Source organism: Erinaceus europaeus, chromosome 11, assembly GCF_950295315.1.
Source record: "Erinaceus europaeus chromosome 11, mEriEur2.1, whole genome shotgun sequence".
Classification (NCBI taxonomy): domain Eukaryota; kingdom Metazoa; phylum Chordata; class Mammalia; order Eulipotyphla; family Erinaceidae; genus Erinaceus; species Erinaceus europaeus.
Window position 1 is genome coordinate 71,793,055 of NC_080172.1, and position 19,954 is coordinate 71,813,008.

The 19,954-nt window shown below is 40.1% G+C and overlaps 1 protein-coding gene across 2 annotated transcripts in view; it reads left to right on the forward strand.

Annotated features, from left to right (window-relative positions):
• The window catches only part of LRRC8D (leucine rich repeat containing 8 VRAC subunit D), a 147,404-nt gene that overhangs the window by 14,683 nt on the left and 112,767 nt on the right, over positions 1–19,954 (forward strand). The window contains exon 1 of one of the 2 annotated variants that reach the window (XM_060202025.1): positions 15,071–15,454. The exons of the other annotated variant lie outside the window; for it this stretch is intronic. The gene's annotated coding sequence lies outside the window, so the exon portion shown is untranslated. Of the gene's footprint in view, positions 1–15,070; positions 15,455–19,954 lie in introns of those variants that run through there. 2 annotated transcript variants of the gene reach the window in all.

A 19,954-nucleotide genomic window follows, 5' to 3' on the forward strand; every position in this document is an offset into this window, starting at 1 on the left:
GTATAGATGCTCTCTTGCCCTCTCTAAAAGAGAAAGAAATGGTAATGTTTGAACAGATCTCTAGATAAGTATCATCTCTAGACCTGAGGGGGGGGGGGGGCTTTTAAAAGCATTTCATTCAGGCATTGGAGCCTCAGACATGGGGAGTGATTTATTTATTTATTTATTTATTTATTTATTTATTTTTACCAGAGCACTGCTCAGCTTTGGTTTACGGTGGTTCGGGGGATTGAACCTAGGACTTTGGAGCCTCATGCATGAGAGTTTCTTTGCATAAGAATTATACTATCTACCTATACCCTGCATTTCACTTCTAATCATTCCAAGTATATCACATTGCTGCTGGAATTTCAGCATTCCCCAGAAATGATAGCTTTTGGAATCAGCAGCAGGTTTTATTCTAGTCCTTAGAACTGCTGTGACACCAGATATGATCTGAATTGTCATCTTCAGCTAGTGTAACTTTGAATATTTAAACTGTAATTGCTTTCCAAAAAAAAAAAAAAAAGCATTTTTAAAATGTGCTCCTGCCTTAGCTAATGCAACAAGGGTGTTTTATTTTTATTTTTTCATTATGAAAGTTAATTTGTAGTGTTGAGGGAATGGGTGCAGATTCTCTTGCTGCTATTGCTGGAAATAACAAGCATTCTTTTGATTCCATTGCTTGTTCTTCCAAAGACTTTTGTCTATATATGAAATTCCTAGAAGATTCTATCAGGAAGTAAAGCTTACAAATAATCTTTGTGCTAGTTTAGTGTATTATGGATTAACATAGAGTAAAGGAAGTCCTCTTCAACCTTCTTACATGATACACTAAAGAGAGGCTAATCTATTCTGGAAATAATGACAAGAAACTTGTAAATCCTTATACATGCCTGACACTGTTTGGAACACTTTCCTTGTGTTAGCATATTTACACCTCAGCAGTTTATGGTGTATCAGAGAATACCAAGACCCAGTACTCCAGACTAACTGTACCTCCCCCATCATTCTGAGCAGCCAAGGAATTCAAGGTCATAAAGCTAGTAACTGGCACAGTTGTGATGTGAGCTCAAGAAGGTGTAGCTTCAGAAGCTATGCCTTCAAGGACTGTGCGCTCTCTTACAGGGACCACAGATTTGCTTTAAAACTTTAATTCTTGGAGTTAGGCAGTAGTGCAGCAGGTTAAGCAAAGGTGGTGCTAAGTGCAAGGACCGGCATAGGGATCCCAGTTCAAGTCCCCGGCTCCCCAACTGCAGGGGAGTCACTTAACAAGAGGTGAAACAGGTCTGCAGGTGTCTGTCTTTCTTTCCCCCTCTCTGTCTTCCCTTCCTCTCTCCATTTCTCTCTGTCTTATCCAACAACAAAAACAACATCAATAATAACTACAACAATAAAACAACAAGGCAACAAAAGGAAATAAAGAAAAAAGAAAAAAATCCAAAAAAAAAAACCAAAACTTTTTTCTCCAGATCATATCCATCATAAATTTAGGATCAGCATTTAGTTTTATAAAAATGAAGAAAAAAACCCAGCAGATATTATATTCTGTCCCAAGCCATATGAACAATTGTCAGGAAACAGTTTCCATCTAGGAACAGAAAGCTAGAGGACCTTCCTGGAACACTACTCACGTATTGGCCTGATGACTGTAAGGGCTGCGGTTGTTGCTGTGTTGCTGTGACAACCCTTTTGGCACTGAGATTGTTTTTAAAAGCACAAAAGCTGTTTTACCTTTATCTTTACAACTGGTAGGTTTGGTGAGCTGCATTTTAAAATTTATTTTTCAGTAAACATGAGGATAGTGAAAATGACCAAGGACTTGGAACAAAGGAGACTTGACTAGTTCCAGTACTCTCTTCTACTGACTTATGTTACATTGCATTTCTCAAGATGCTGGCTTCATTCTCTGTAACTGGAGGCAGGGATAATAAAGGCAATGTGATTGGTTTACTAAGAATACGAGACAGTTGCACAGGATACTATTATTATTATGAACAATTGCCATGTATATTAGACTGAGTGGACCAGCATGTTTGTTGTGAGTCTTGGAAGCCCTTTTCCATGGTGAATGGTGAAGTGGGTACTTGAGAGTAGGTGGGGAAGGTTTGCCTTGGTCTGAATGCCTCTTCTTTCTTGTCCTCTCCTTACCTGTGTTACAGTGTGAGCAATAATGTGCTGACGCCATTTCTGGCCTAAACTCCATTTCCTTGGTTTTCCCCCCTCCTACTTTGGGCGGGCCTCCAGTTTGCCTACAAAGTGCCATTTGTTGTAAGGGTGAAGCAGGCAACTCTCTGGGCAGCGACACTGTGGCTGCAGGCAGTTACTGTAGTTCAAAACAAAAAGCCAAGCTGGAGTAGGAGGGATACTGACAGGGCATGTTCATTAGAATTTTGTGCATTGATTTTTAAAGGAAAGAAAGGGGAATAAGTGATGACTTCTCAATAGAAATATTATGAAATGGGCTTTGTGAAGAACAAAATTGGGTAAGGAGAAGGGACTTTAAGTAATCACTGTTCATTACTTTGAAAGCAAATGCTTTTTGAGTATTTACTATGTCTGACAGTCTGGTAGGATAGGAAACAACTTATCATAATTAATAAGTAAAGCTACCATTGTAGATGTCCCATGTGGGTCTGAACACTTGGTGTTTTAACATCCATCAGTCATGAAGGTAGGCATTATTTTTATTTTATTTTATTTTATTTTCTCCCTTTTGTTGCCCTTGTTTTATTGCTGTAGTTATTATTATTGTTGCTGATGACATAGTTGTTGGAAGGACAGAGAGAAATGGAGAGAGGAGGGGAAGATGGAGAGGGGGAGAGAAAGACAGACACCTGCAGACCTGCTTCACCACCTGTGAAGCAACTCCCCTACAGATGGGGTGCCAGGGGCTCGAACTGGTATTCTTAGACCAGTCCTTGTGCTTTGTGCTACGTGCATTTAACCCGCTGTGCTACCGCCCGACTCCTGGCATTATTTTTTATTTTATTTATTTTGTGAGTATGTGCACATGCACACACATAGTTTTCTTCTTTTCAAAGATTGTAAAATTAACTGTTTTTAATCATTCAAGGCTAACATGCTAGCAAGCAGAAGAACCAGACTTTAAATTTTGGTCCATCACTTATCCACAGAGATGAGTTAAGCTATTCCCTGTCTTCAGGGGAAGATGGACCTGTACACAGTTTAGTGTAACCCAGCATCACATGCTACATATGTTATCTCTGCAAAAGGTAGATTTTTTTAATTGTTCAGAGGAAGGAAAGACTGATATTGATTGAATAGATCCAAAAGGGTTTCACAAAGAAAAATAACTTGAGCAGGACTTTGAAGGATGAGAAAGATGATGACTAGTAGGCAGAGTGGGAGAGCTGAGGGAACATTGGAGCGGAAATTGCAAAGTCATGAAAAATGCATGTAATGTGCTTGGGAAATGGTGCTGTGACGGGGAGGGACCTGGGAGAGAGAGAAGGAGGGAGAGAGGACGAATAGACAAGTAGTTTGGGTCAGATTGCAAAGGGTCTGGAGGATCCAGCTAAGAGATCTGGACTTGATTCTATTGTCTTTAAAGGTTATTTCTTACATTAAAGAGATGGGAAATAATTTGCTCTCACATTGCAGTGATTTTAGTGGTAGAGAGAGGAAAGGCTCGGGGCTGTGACTTAGGATAACCTAAAAATTTCTTAAAGATCCTGATTTTGGGAACCACCCTTTAGTGAATCTGATGTTGTAGATCTGGGGTAAGGCCTGGGAAATGTATTTAAATGGTCCTGCAGCTGATTGTATGCCTTCAAACAAGGGACTATCTCCTCTAAGTATTGTCATTTGGGAGAGGGGGTCTGTAGGGAAATTGTGAGAATGTGGTTGAGCTTGGCAGGGCTTGATCTGAGGGGCAAGTCCATCCTGTCAGTCTCTCTCTCCACTGAGAAGTTGAGCGAGGAGGGACACTAGACCCCCCAACATTTGCCTGGTTTTATCAGACTCCCTGCCTCACAAAGCACCCTGCATTCCTGATACTATGGCCTGCTCCCTTATTATCCACATAATCAATGCTTTGCCTGAAAGATCCCCCCCCCCACTTTCCCACCTATTCCATTCCTTTGATCTATCTTCTTTCTACCCTCAAGACCCTTTCTGCCTGCAGGGTATTATTAATCCTACCAGTTAAAACCCTTACAACAGTTACTAAGGAAGTTCCTACCTTTCACAGCCCCTTTTGCCTTTCCTTGCCCCTTTCCTAACCATGTATGGTATTGTCAAGCCATTTCCGTTTCTGACTTGCCACTTCTGGGTCCGACTTTTTTAAAAGCCTTGGCTCTCTGATGAGTAAAGAATTGAATTGCCTCGCCACCGCCAGCTCTGTTCCTGGGTCATCTCTTTTGCGTCACTGAGTGAGTAGCAGCCCAGGCTGGCTCAAGTCGCGTTCTCTCCAACCCAGAGAGTACGCGCAGGAGAAGAGGCACCCCCACACTAGCCCGGCAGGGGTCCTCACATAGGCTTAGTGTGGGTTTGTCATTTTTAATCCATTGGAAGGGCAGTTGGGGGTTGATTTATGACCTTATTTAAAACCATTTAGCTTATTTTTATTTTAATGAGATACTGAGAGAAAGAAGTAAAGAGAGAGCGAGAGTGAGAGAGAGACACACACAAGAGCACTGCTCAACTCTAGCTAATGTGGTACAGAGGATTGAACCTTGGCCTTTGGAGCTCAGGCATAAAAGTCTCTTTGTATAACCATTATGCTATGTCCCCAGCCTAAACCATTACATTTTTATGGATTGCTGTGTATTTTCTTGTTTATCCCCCTCTCCCTCACCCACCCCTTCTGTATCTCTTTCTGTGCTATTTTGCCACTCTAGGGAACTCTTTAATTAGTAATTTAATAGTGCTTTACAAGATTACAAGATAATAGAGGTTTGGACCAGGACCACACATGGCAAGGCATTTGCCTTACCTGTTGAGCTATCCTTGTACCCTGCTATGTATGTATTTTTGTATTCTATGAATATATGTATTACCACTAGGGTTATCACTGGGGCTTGGTGCTTATCGTGACTCCACTATTCAGTGCCCCCCCCTTCTTTTCTTTCAGACAGAGAAAGAGCAGGAGTGAGAAGGAATACCTACAGTACTGCTCCACTGCCCATGAAACTTCCCCCTACAGGTGGGGACTAAGGGCTTGAACCCAGGTCCTTGTTGCGTTTTGTGATGTGTGTGCCACCACCTTGCTTTTTATTCTTTACAAATAATAATTCCAAAGCATTGTCATTTTCCCATTCAAATTACATTGTAGCATGGCTTTCATCTTTTTATTTATTATTGGATAAAGACAGAGAGAAATTGAGAGGGGAGGTAGAGAGGGAGAGAGAGACTGAGACACACACCTACAGCCCTGCTTCAGCACTCGTAAAGCTTCCTCCCTGCAGGTGGGGACCAGGGCCTTGAACATGGGTCCTTGCATATTGTAGTGTATGCTCTTAGTCAGGTGTGCCACCACCTGGCCCCATCTTGTATCTTTGTTTTAAATTTTTCTTGTGTTTATTTAGAAGGAAATGGAATATGTAGGTTTAATTGGTGAGTGTTTCATCATGAACAGTCTCATAGAGCATGAGACTTGTATATGTTGGGTGCAGAGATAATAGATCTTCAATCTCCTAGGAACTGTATGAAGCAGTGTTGTACACTTGTACATTTCCTGGGATCCAGTTTGAGTTTAGGTCATTTTATTTTCCTAAATGGTAGAGACCCCTCTTACTCCCATTTCCTGAGTTCAGTATCAGCTACTGACTTTTAAAGTATAATTTTTTGCTGGGAAGGCAAACAGTCCTACCAAGGGAAAAGCAATTTCTCAGTATTAAAGAAATTAGAAATTATAATTTATGCTTAAAAAAATAATCTGACTCCCAAGTTTTAGCTCTCTTTTTCCTCCTTCTCTGCTGTTCTTTGTCCTGTCCTGTGTTTGCAACTATTCTCATGACCTTCTGCCTGTGCAGCATATTTGTAGTGGGGCCAGATTATACATACACCACTGACTTTTTCATCTGACCTCTAAATTCAGCCTTTGAGCCCCTTCATTTCTTCAATTTTACTAACCAAGCCTTCCTGTTGAAAATAGTATTATTTCCCATGGAACTTTACTGATGATGTGTGGAATAATAAGGTTGTGCTTTGTGAAGTTTAGATCTAAGGTCCTAAACTTTTAAACCATTTCAATTCGCTGTTTCTTACTTTACTTAGTTGAGTCTTGGCATTTTTAGTCTAGGGATTGTTGTAAACTTCTGGACATTGTTAGCTCCTCTCTCTCAAAGGGAGCCCAGAAGTGAAACTGGACTTCTTGTTTTAATTCACCTCTCTGTTAATTTAGCTAAGTCAGTTGGCTCACCCTTATTTGCCCTTTTCACACACCCCAAATTAATATTATGTGAAAATTGGATTATGACAGTGTGAATAATTTCTGTTACTTTTGAATACAAATTAGATACTGTTTCTTATGGTTCCTTTCTTTATCATACTTGTAGTTGTATCCAGTGTTTTTTCTTTCTATTCCTCTTAATTCTGATGTGGCTCTTATATCCTGCCACAGAAATTTCAGATGAGTCCTGGGATCCTGTATCAAATGCTTAACTGAGATCAGAATACATGGGGTTCATTGCATTCTCTTCCTAATTCAGTTGCATTGTACCCAGGCAGATCTAAAGTCATAAAATCTAGGATTCTGGGCAAGATAAGGAAGCAACGTTTCATTCTTCCTTTCCTTTCCTTTCTTTCTTTGCCACCAGGGTTTGGTGTCATCACTACAAATCCACCTCTTTTGGCAGCCATTTTTTCCCTTTTTTTTTTATTATTATAGATGACAGGACTGAGAGAAATTGAGAAGGGAGAAGAGCTAGAGGAGAGAGACAGAGAGAAATCCATTTGTGAAGCTTCCCCCTGCAGGTGAGAAGTGGAGCCTTGAACCTGGGTCCTAATGCACTTAACCAAATGTGCTGCTGCCTGCTCCCTGCTCTTCCCCCCTCCTCTCTTTCTTTATCTTCATCCTCCTTCCTGTTACTCTCCCTTTCTCCTTTTCTTCTTCCTCCTCTTCTTTCTCTTCTTCCTTTCCTCCATTTCCTCCTCCATACTTTATTGAGAAATTAATGGTTTGCAGTACAATTGTTGACACATAGGAATGGCCACTCATTTCCCCAAGATAAATGTCTAAATGTCTGCAAGACACACACTCCCTCAACCTACATCTTTTTTTCTCCCCTTTCTATACCACAACTCCCAACACCTTTCTAGCCCACCGATTTCCTTCCTTCCCCAGAGTCCTTTGCTCTGGTGCAACACAACACACCCAGTTTAAGTTTTACCTTATGTTTTCCATTAGTTTCCTTGATTCTTAAGTTCCACCTATGAATGAGACTGTTCATTATTGGACCTTCTCTTTGTGGCTTATCTCATTCACCATAACACATCCAAGTTCTATCCAAGATATGGCAAAAGGAGATGACTTCATCATTTTTACAGCTGCATAGTATTCCATTGTGTTATATAAAAGCAACATTTCTTCATTGATTTTCCACTTTTCAAAAATCACTTTCTTTTCAGCATTCTTTTTTTTTTTCAGTGACATGTGATAAGCTAAGTACCCTGCTCTCTATAAATAGTGGTTCCATTCTTGCTACAGATAAAAAACACCTCTGGGCTTTTTACCTCTGGCTTTTATATATGCCACCTCTGTGGGACTATATTTCAGGATCTTATATGGGGAGAAAGCACACCCAATCCAGTTGTGCCCTATGTTGACCAGCTGAACTGCTCCAATTCTGGTCTTTATTACTTAGGCAAATCACTTGGTATCTCTGTATGTGCTGGTCTGATATAAAGGTAATGGTAATTCCTGCTTCACAGGGTTGTTGTCAGGGTTAATTGAGTAAAGACATGGAAGGGAGTACTTGAATCTTTTTTAAGAATTTATGTTCTAGTTGATTTTATCTTTTTTAATATTTATTGAACAGAAACAAAAATCAAGAAGGAAGGGGTGGGGGGAGTAGAGGGAGAGAGAGGGGGAGAGAAAGGAGGGAGAGTCCGACCTGTAGCACTGCTTCACTGCTCATGAATCTTCTCCCCTACAGGTGGGGACCAGGGTCTTGAACCCTGGCCCTTGTGCATTGTAAGACTTTATTTTTCATGCTATTTGTCTTAGCCATTCTACTGCAGGCAAAGGAATGAATCAAACTGTCGAACTACCATTATAAGAGATCATCAAAAATTGATACATTCTAAAGCCAGTGATGTGTGTGAAGTATTCCCTGCCAACTCATATATTTTTGTTAAATTTTAATTTGTTATTGTATGTATATTTATTAAAAATCCCATTTAACAGTATTATATTCTTAATAATGAGCAGTATATACTATTTAACTTATTAAGACTAATCTTTTTAAGATGTTGGCTTTGGGATATATTATTTTTAAATGGATTCCTAAAGAGAACTAAAAAAAAATTTTTTAAGTTAGGGAGCAAAAATATCCACTATAGAAGATGCCTAGACAAAACATATCATCTGAAAGAAAATATCTCCTAGTACAATGTTTAGTCTGCAAGATACACACCAGGATCTGCAGTCAGTAAGTAACCCCCAAGGCTGTCATTGCTAGTAGACTGTGCCAAGAATATTTTGAATACTCTTAACTTGTGTAAGGGTATTTGCATTTAGTCAAACCTTTGTGGTTTCTTGCTATTTTTTTTTTCATATTTATGCTCAATAAATCGCAATACATTAGTCAACATGGCATACTTCACACATATATTTACACACTAGCTAAAGAATGAGAGTAGAGAGGACTGGGCGGTACACCCAGTTAAGTGCACATAGTATCCTATGGAAAGACGTGCACAAGGCACTGGGTTAGAGTCCCTGCTCTCCACCTGCAGCGAGGATACTTCACAAGCAGTGAAGCAGGTCTGTAGGTTTCTCTCTTTCTCTTTCCCTCTCTGTCTCTCACCACCCTCAATTTCTCTGTGTCCTATCAAATAAAATAGAAAAGAGAGAGCAAGAGAGGGAAGGGGAGGGGAGAGAGGGGGAGGGGAGGAGAGAGAGAAAATGCCACCAGGAGTGGTGGGTTTGTAGTGCAGGCACTGAGCGCCAGTGATAACTCTGGTGGCAATAATAATAATAATAATAAAAAAAATAATGAGAGTAGAAACTTGGAAATACATAAATATATAAAATACATAAAATATATAAATTTTGTCCATCACAATTTAATTGACAAGTGGGTCTATACTATTTTATAAAATAATAATCAGCTGCTGCTCAAGAGAGCACCTAACTTAGTTTATATTGCTTAAAATCAGTTGACTTGTTTCAAAATAGATGCCTATCGTTTACATTTTACCAGTGTTTGGCAAGGTGACAAACTAACATTACGTAGTTCAAAGAGAACATTGCAAGTTGAGTTTCAAAAGTGGAATTCTTCTTAGTTCTTTAACTGTATAGCACAGAATCTACAGTTCAAATGAAACCACTTATTTCTCTTCAGTGAGAAGAAGGAGTAACAGACCTAGGGTGAAGTTTAGCTCCATTACTTGAGGCTTGACAAAAATGACTTAACATCTATGAGTTTGACTTCTCATACCGTGATAATGACTCTTTCCTGCAAAGACAGTTCTGAGAATACAGTGAGGCAGGGCATGTGAGGTCCCTATGTAAATGTTACTAAATCTGTAAGATGCACGAGTCCGTGTATGCTGTGTGTGTGTGTGTGTGTGTGTGTACATATGTGCACAAGTATTGCGGGTGTGTGCACAAGCACATGTATTTTGTGTGTAAACTGGAAGACACTGAGGCAGAGTTGAGGGACATAGCAGCTCAGGTCTATGGTATACCTGGCCTGTGCTTCTACGTTGTATCTGATCTTCTATTTACACTAAGTCCCCACTTAATGTCCATAGTAGGTTCTTGAAAACTGAGAATTTGAACAAAACGACATATATCAAATAAGTCATTGAGAAAGTCTTTTAACAACAGCCAAGGGTTTTGTTTGTTTTTCACATCACAATATAGTGAAACAAAACACAATATAGAAAAGACATTGTTTGAAGATCTGCTAGAATACTGTGGATACTAGAATATAACTAGTACTTGTCCTCTTAATGTGGTCAGAATCAAGAATGGTTCTCTATGCCCAGGAGGGAACCTAGCCATGTTGCAAACTTAAAAAAAAAAAGTGATTTGTATCCCCTTTTTGCATTTTGCTATAGGAAATGATACATTGCCTCCTTGAAGATGGCTAATAAGTCTATATGTAAGTGCAAATCAAACTAGCCAATTGGCCCAAAGGAGGTCTTCCTTGAAAGCAATGTCCAAGTTTTGCAGAGGCCTGAAGGTTAATGTTGAGTGCCAGAAATCTTCACAGGAAATTTTGGTACATACTCGACTCTAGAAGTGAGGACAGAGACAGGAAGGTGCTGTAAAGGTTGTTACTATAGAGAAGCAGTCTCTTAGGTAATCAGGCAGCTCGTCATTATTTTTTGTTTGTTTGCAAACTCCAGCTGTAATAATAATCAAGGATTCTGTGAATACACAGTGAAGTCTTGTGGCAAACATTCTTAAGTTACAAAAGTCAAGCATTTTTCTTTTAAGATGAAGAGAGACAAGGAGAATGAATTTTGCTTATTTCATCTTTTGCACCATTAGTCTTCAGCAAAACCATCCCTTATTATTTAATTTGGACCTTTGAACATGGCTCTCACAATGTTGCTGACTGTGGTACTTAGGGATTAGAGACTCTCAAAGTAAGAGCCACCATTTTTTTCTTTTCTTTTCTTTCTTTTTTCTTTTTTTTTTTTTTTGCTTCCAGGGTTATTGCTGGGGCTCGGTGCCTACACCACAAATCCACTGCTCCTGGAGGCTATTTTTTTCCCCTTTTGTTTTATTGTTGTGATGGTTATTATTATTGTTGTTATTGATGTTGTTGTTGGATAGGACAGAGAGAAATCAAGAGAGGAGGGGAAGCCGGGGGAGAGAAAGATAGACACCTGCAGACCTGCTTCACTGCTCATGAAGCAACCCCCCCAATTGCAGTTGGGGAGCCAGGGGCTCGAACTGGGATCCTTATGCCGGTCCTTAAACTTTGTGCCTTGTGTGCGCTTAACCTGCTGCGCTACCGCTCGACCCCCAGTAAGCCACCATTTTTTCTTCAAAATCAACTTTATATTTTGCGACATCACTTGTGCCTAACTAGAGCTTTTATTTTAAATCTATTTATTGACATTGTGATTTTAATATTTTTCTATTCCACATTGATAGGGAAATAACACTTCTCCGTGAAACACAGTAGTGATAGATCAATGGCTGAAACCTAGGAAAGTGTGATATGATGCTTAGGCCTTGTGGTTGCTAGGAGACATGTCAGGAATGATGTGATTGATCCCAGGAGTGTTGTATTAGCCAAACTATAGACTTTGGAATCACAAAGTGAATGTTAACAAATATTTTTTATTTATTAACACAAGGATTGTAGTCCTAGGAATCATAACAGAAAAAATGTGGTTGTTCCAGTTCAAGTAAGGTTGATGACTAGAGAAGAGTTTATGAATGTCAGTGTGGGTACGGATGCATTGGATCGACCTTCTCGTGGTGCATCCCGTGAGTACCCATTCATTGGGGAAACTGACGATCCTTCCTAGCCGACTGAATCCACATGGATCCCAGTCACTTTCAAAGCCAGCAACAAGCAGCTCCTGACAGCTTTCAACCTGAGCTGTTGACTGGCTATGGAAGAAGGGCAAACGCTAGAAGAAGAAGTGTGGGTACAGCAATACCTGTGGATATAGTTCCTGGATTATCAGCAGATACCTTTTATGTATTTTGCTCCCCATTTACACTTTAAAATACATCACAGAACTATCTTTCAGCACAGCATGAGACCAAAGTAGGAGTAGTCTTTTATTGACCATTTTTACATTAATGGCTTTATTTTTCAGAACAATGGGAGATTTTCAGACATTTGATAACCTTTGAGTTCCCAGATTCATAATTTGAGGAGGGTTAATTTAAGTACATTACTTTGCTTTTTCATAAGAATTTTGTATCTCTTCAGAGAGCTTTTTTTTTTTTTTTTAATTAACAGATATGAAGGCAGGGATAGCAACACATATTTCAAATAGAATTGTATCCTTAAAAGTTAAGTGACTGTTGACAGGATTTTTTCAAATGAGAGAAATCTTGCACTAAATGTCTCCCTTTTTGCTTCCCTCTCACCAAGTACTTTGTGGGAAAGAAATTGCAGTGCTCTGGCAAGAAGCATAAAACCTGGGAAAGAAATGAAGTATTGGCAGGTCCAGGGTAAAATGAGGGACTAAGAGAAGGAAGGTGGGAGCAGAGGGAGATTTAGAGCTGAAAGGATGCTAAGATCCTTTAGGAAGCTTTTAGTACTAAACTTCTCTAGAGTGTCTGCCTGAAGGAAGGGAATGATTCTCTGCAACTGCCCGATGCTTGAGGACCCTACCTTTACATTTGAACTATCCTTAGTATTCACCTGCATGCTCTACAATTTCAAAGTCTCTCAGTAGCTTAGTGAGGTTGTGGAGGAAGTGTGAGTGAAAAACAGTTTGTCTGGTGGTCCGGGATGTGGCGCAGTGGTTAAAGTATCGAACTCTCAAGCATGAGGTCCTGAGTTCAATCCCCGGCAGCACATGTATCAGAGTGATGTTTGGCTCTTTCTCTCTCCTCCTATGTTTCTCATTAATAAATTATATATAAAACAGTTTGTCTGGAGATAAGATAGAAGCACTTAGTTACAAGTATTTGACGTCTTATTATTACCAAAAATTCTTTCAATATGTGCTCTATTTCTCAACCTGTGTCTGAACACTGGTAGCATATTCCTGACAGGTAAGTGTGAACTAAGTGCTAAAGCAGAAGGAACCGGAAAATGAGAGAATTTCCAAGTTTCATTAAAAGCTGAGGACGTGCAGATTGTTCTGCTTATTAAGGCTCAGAGCAAAACAACAACAACAACAACAAAAAACCAAACAAAAAAAAAAAACGCAGGGGGAGAAAATACTAGTCAGCTGATTAGGTTCTTGAACGGGACAGACTTTGTACCTTGGCATATGAAGTGGCTACCCTAGAACCTTTTGAACTTTTGCCACAGAGTTATACTGAAAAGGCTGACAGAGCTGTGGTAGATACTGGGAAAGAGCACCGTGTCCTCTGCTCAAGTAATAAAGGTACATATTATACAGGTGGGTAAGCAAACCAGTTAGTTCAACAGTGATAGCATATAAATTGCAAGATTATTTGGGGATGGAGGTATGGATCAAAGATGGTGGTGGACTTGATTTTTCTCCCAGATTTTGCTTTTGTTTTGAAATCTGTAATGTAGAAGAAATGTCCTGCATTTATAATTAAGAAAGATGCATTACTCACCACTTTTTTTTTTCCTTCTGTGACATGGGGAGAGGTATTTAACCTGTGACCTATTTCCTCAGTTGGAAATAATGAGACTAGGACTTTTGCAGATCTATTGAGAAATGTTAAGACTAAGAAGATTAAAGTGAGACCCTGCCCTGTACTAAATAGCATAATATGTATCAATTTCTTAATCCAGATTTTAGCTTTTTATGTAGAGAAATCATAAAATTGTGTTCTCCGTTTTGAGTTTTCAAATATGAATAGCTTTTCTTTTTCTCCTTTTTAAAAATTATTGTAGTAGCTTCACGGCTTTAGGCTGACTTTTTCAGATAAGAGAGAGCACAGCATTGAAATTTCTCCTAGTTTGGTGGTGGCCAGCCTCAAATCTGGGTCATGCAAATGACAGGGAGCAGGCACCCTCCCAAGTGAACTATCTCACGGGTCTGAGTAAAATTTATTTAAACTATCAACTTGATAAAAGGGACTGATTGGTAGAGATAGTCCCTTGAGTGCCTTGTAACCTGATAGATTTGTATGCAAGGTCATGCTGGTTATAGAAGAAGCAGACCACACCTAGAAGCCCAGAAACCCAGCGCTGAACACATATGTAAACTCTACACACTGCATGTGGCAAGTTCTTAAGCCATCTGTTTACTATTTTTTAAACACTACCTTGAACTTAAGTTAGAGGGTGAAAACACTGAATTAAAATAACAACTTTGGAACTGTTTGAGATATCATACACGGAGAGAAATTTTTTTTTTGTCCTGGAAGAATTCAGTATTACACCTCATTCTCATGTGGATAATTGTGTGGATTGGCATATGTTAATATAAGAGGGCCATAAGACTGAGATTGATACTAACCAAGGGAGGTCTTGAATATCTTTTGTCCTCACTTCAAAGCAGCTGTGTGAGTGCTTTGCTCTTTCTTTTGAGTCAGCCAGGAGCAAGACAAGACATTTCCCATTCTGGAACTCTCCTGGCTGCGGAGCTGTGGTGGATGTGTTGGGAAGTGACTATTCACTTTAAAGTCTTGCATAAATCTTGACTCTCCTCCCTGGAAAGGCTCTGTCTTGCCTTTTTACCTTCCCCCAGGCAAAGCACTATTTTTTTTTTTTCCTTCAGGGGCGGGGACGGAGAGGATAGGAAAGGAAAGGAAGAAAAAGAATCCAGACTACTAGGGTGCCTGCTGGGAGGAAGCCTGTGTGCTTTGACTTAGGTACACGTGGGGAGGGAGGGGAGAGCCCAAGCAGGGGCTGGAAACGGAAGGACGGCAAGCGCGTTGGCTGGGAGGCCCCCGGTAGGGGGAGGCCCGGGCCACCCGAGCAGCCTCGCGGGTCGCCGGTGTGGCGGGTCGCCACCAGAGCGTCCTGGTGCGGACCATGGCGGGGCGGCAACTGTGCAAATTGTGCAACCGCCAGCAGCCCCTTAGTCCTCCCTCCTTGCTGTCTGTGTCCCTTCCTCCACTCTGCTAACACTCGGATCTTTCTGCTTTCTCTCCCCTGTGTTTTCAAACAGGAAGTGCACTGCTGTCTGTAGCGTGCTGCCGGGTCCCAGGATGGAGGAGTGAAGCGGCCGCTTTGCTGGTTCCAGCCTGCGGAGCCCGCCGGAAGCCAAGTCCCAGGAGAGCGCCCTGAGGGAGCAGGGTGACGGCCTTGTCCAGGTGTGTGGGGTCCCCTGGCGGAACCCATTGGGCTGGGTACTGGGCTGTCACTGGCCTCCACCCTGGTGCGCTGCTGAGCCGGATCTCCAGCTCGGTGGTGCAGCCTCACTTGAGTGCATTTCCTTGGTTGCGCCCCTTTACTGCTTTCTCCCGGCAAGATCTCTGCCAAACTCTCTGGGTGCCACTGCTCCGATATGTTGCACCCAGGCCCCTGGGCTTCAGGCAGCACTGCGCTGGCAGACTTGCCTGAGATCACCCTGGGCGGGCACTTTCCAATCTGAGTTGTCTATGCCTGGAGGCTTCCCCAAGTCCCCAGCTGCCCTCTCTACCAGCTCTTCTTCCTCCTGCTACCCGAAGAAGCAGCAAGCAGCTCTTTGTTCCTCACTGCTCTCATTGGATTAAGTATGTGCATAAATGTCTCAGGGAGCTTGGGTGTGATTGTGGGTGTGGGTGGATATGTGTGTGTGTGTGGGTGGTGGGAGTGGGGGGATGAGGGTGGGGAATGAGCAGGAATGAGGGAGGTCTAAGGTGAATGGAGAGCAAGAGTCCTGGTGCCCAGGCTCAATTCCTACCTACCTCTTCAGTAGGTGAAACAGTTGGCCCACACTTTGCTTTCTATTTTGGGAGAACCAGGCCTTTAGGAATTAGTGATGCAGACTTACACTGGAAAGGTAGGGACTGGGAATGAGGGGCAGTTAGTTCTGAGGTGTTTAGTTTGGTGTCTGATTTGTTAACTCCAGTTGTGGTTTCGGTGCCAAGCTTCCTTGCTAAGACAGAAGGTACTTTTAAAAGGTAGGAGTCAGACATTTTTAATCATTAAATTCTCCCTTCCCTTTTAAAACCCATTTTCAGCCAGTAAAGTGAAGGATTACTTTCCTTAAATTTACTAGGTAGAATATAATGTCACGGTCATATTTTGCTCCATCTCAGATGCTCAGAGGTGGAGAACACCATAGTTCTGAGAGAAGACTGGTTTTTTGTATAGACTTTCTGCTTCTTCACTTTTCTAGCAGCTCCTTACTCTGCAGACTAAGTCAGCTTGATTTTTCTCTCAATGAAAGCCTGCTCCCCCATATTTATCTACCTGATGAAATGGCAGTCTTGTAAGTCTTGTAGATGGGCAGTAAGGGAAATGGGATAGCTGAAAAGAATCAGTTTGATGGAAAGATAGTTTTGCCTGGTTTCTCTCAGACTCTTTATTTTGGAAGAATGCGCATGAAGAATGACTAGGAGGGAAGAAAGCAAGGTTTTTTGTTCCATTTTATGCAGAGAGGATAAAATATGGCTTCTAATGGTCATCTTAGTAAATTGAGATGCTGTGGCTTGAACAAGAGTCTTGATTTAGATGTTGCTTCTTTTGTAGACTGGAAAATTGAAAGGAAGAGATGGCAATTCTGATTCAGTGACCCTTAGTCATTTCAAAATAGAGCTAATAAGTACTAAAGATCAATTTTACTAAAATCTCCACATTTTTCCCCATTCCTTTCTACCCATAATTCAGTTTTATTTTTTCCATGTTTGTAATTTACACTTACTCTGTGCCAGTGACTAGATTTAGCAGTATTTGCATCAATATGATTTGTTTGTTGCCACCAAAACTCCTAATGCCATCTTATTTAACTTAAATCTCAGTTTAATTTACAGATATCTATATCAGTTCTTAGTACAGAAATATTTTTTGAACAGTAACGTCAGCCTATTTTCATTTTTTAGAATAAGCAGTGAACAATCCTGGTTCACCTCTAGGATAGCTTAAGAAGTAATGATTTGGGAGTTGGGCAGTAGCACAGTGGGTTAAGTGCAGGTGGCACAAAGCGCAAGGACCAGCATAAGGATCCCTGTTCAAGCCCCAGGCTCCCCACCTGCAGGGGCATCCCTTCACAGGCAGTGGAGCAAGTCTGCAGGTGTCTTTCTCTTCCCCTCTCTGTCTTTCCCTCCTCTCTCCATTTCTCTCTGTCCTATCCAACAACAATGACATTAATAACTATAACAACAACAAAACCACAAGGGCAACAAAAGGGAAAATAAATAAAAGTTAAAAAAAATTTTTAAAAAAGAAGTAATGATTTAGTAAATTGGCAAGTAGTGTGTATGGCCCTCCCTACTGTCATACCACCAATGTATATATCCTCTGCTACTCTACCTGAGTGAGCTTAAGATAGATTACTGAAAAATTCATAGTAGAGAATGACCTGGGAAAACCTTTATACACTTTAAGTTATATGCTAAATATTTCTATATTATTCCCCAGCTGGAAATAAACTTATGTATTTTTCTTCATAATACTTAGAGTTGATATTCTCTTTAATCAGGGCTTTATGTTGTATCTGCAATAATATTGCTTAAATTTTGGAGTAAGTTTCCCTTGGAAAATATTAAACAAACTTTTATTTTTCTCTTCAACAGTTGGTTATGAAATTGTGTCAAAGCATCAGGAAAAGAGGGAGAAGGGAGAGAGGAAAAAAAAGAAAATGAATAACCTTTCTGTTATGAATCAGGGATGAAATGATGTGTACTTTCTCAGTACACAGTGCACACAATGCATTTCTTTCTGTTGAGCATTTTTAGTGATGGTTTGTGAAATTAGCCATGTGTCTCTTTCAACATTCTAAGAACGAAAGGGTAACTAGCTTTGATGTTAAATGCCAAGGAAAAGTTAATGGCCAATAGAGAACTAGGAGTGGAGATAAATGTGAGTTAGGATTTTAATTTTTTCAGAGTTCTTCTTTTCTTTCATGTCTATTATAAAGTAGAAGTTATCAAGCATTGGAAATTGTCAACTTTAAGGCAGTCATTCTCAGTCTTTACACAATCAAAGTTTTAGTGCCAGAGAGATAGCTCACTTAGTAGGGTATATGCCTTCCTGGCTCGTGCTGTAGCCTTGTCCTTTCTCAGTCTCCTTGTTTCTCTTGCTCTGTCTTTAGCTAAATGAAAAAGAAGCCCAGAGTGGTAAAACTGCATATATATATATATATATATATATATATATATATATATATATATATATATGAAGTCCTGGCTCTAAGAGAAATGAAAAGAATCTAGATGCTTTAGTTTAATAATAAAAAATATTTGAAATATTTTGACTTGTCCTAGGGTTTTACTTATCTCTGATAATTGCAAATACATAATGACAGAGTTATTATTTATATCACTCAGCTGAATTTATATTGTAAGTAATAATCGCAGTATCTTCCTCTACTTGTAAAATAGTAGTACATGCATATATGAGACAGATTCAGTCTACAGACCTCTACTTATAACTTAAAGTCTGCAAGGTAAAGAAACAGAGCCCAATTAAATTAACCAAATTGCTGCAGAGTGAAGTTACTGGAATGGTGGTGTAAAATGCATAATGTCAGCTACAGGTTAAGCTTTCAACCTGGAATTTTTCTCTTAGTTGTTGATTAAATAGGTAATGTGTAAAATCTAACTTTGGATTTAATTTTGTTCCAGGTTAACTTTTTCATGGTCAGCTTTGAGGCCTTGCAATTTCTTAGTCAGTTATAACTGATTTCTTCTAAGAGCTGTTTTGTGAGTGTGCTTCTGTGAATATCTCTTTCTTGGTTTATAGTCAGAACTCTGACTATAATTTTGGAATTACCACTAACTCAGCCACCTCTAGCTTCGTTTCCCAGAAGCTAGGAGAGGCTTCCTGGCCTTGACATTTACACTTTGGGGCCAATAAACAGAAGGGGAGATATTATTTATTTCTGTTTTGCATTAGAATAAACTGACACTTATATGTTCATATTAAAATCAGTTTTAATGTTCATACCTGTTGCTGTGGTTTTGGTATTTTGCTTAAAACAGGATAGGAAGAACAGTAAAATCTATTAGGGTGAGTGTGTGAGGTTATTTTTCTTTCTCTCTTCTAAAGCTTTTATTTATTTATTAGAAAAATAGGAGGAGAGAGAGAGGGAACCAGACATCACTCTGGTACATGTGCTGCCAGGTATTGAACTTGGGACCTCATGTTTGAGAGTTCAATGCCTTATCCACTGCACCATCTCCCGGCCACATGATGTTATTTTTCTGGCAAAAAAACAAAAACAAAAATTACTTTTTAATTATTGACTACCTTTTGTGTTCAGATGCTACATAGATTATCTCTAATATCTGGCATTGTGCAGAGTAGGTAATGTCCTGTTTTATAGGTACAGAAACTGAGTCAAGAAGAGATGGTAACTATTTCAGTCATGTGGATAAGCTAAGAACTGAACTCAGATTCAGGTTTGTTAGCCAACCCTTTGCTTAACATTTACCTCATTACATCTACTTCTTGCCATAAAGAAAAATAACATTTTGCTTAGCCTGACTTACCTTTTCAGCAAAGATTAAGTTAAAGCCATACACCATGTGCAGTTTTAAAAAGACAAATATGAAAGGGTCGACATACTTATAAATATTCTGGCATTCTTGCAGTGTATATATTATTTGTTGTTGTTGGTTGCTGCTTCTAGCCAATTTTCTCAGATAAAGAGGAAGGGTGGGAAAGATCACAGCATCTACTTTCTCCACTGTGGTGAGGGTCAGGATCCAGCCTGGACTGAGACCAAGGCAAAGCAGGTTCATTGTCCAGGTGAGCTATTTTTGCCAAGGCAGTGTATATTTAATTTTTCCCAAAGAACTTTGGTATATTAAATCCATTTCTTGGGGTTGTACTTCCCACAAGCAGTAACTGTGGATTTTTTTTTTTTTTTTTTTGCCTCCAGAGAGTTATTGCTGGGGCTCAGTGACTGCACCATGAATCCACTGCTCCTGGAGACCATTTTCCCCCCTTTTGTTGTTGTAGCCTTGTTGTGGTTATTATTGTTGTTGTTGATGTCATTCGTTGTTGGATAGGACAGAGAGAAATTGAGAGAAGAGGGGAAGACAGAGGGGGGAGAGAAAGATAGACAC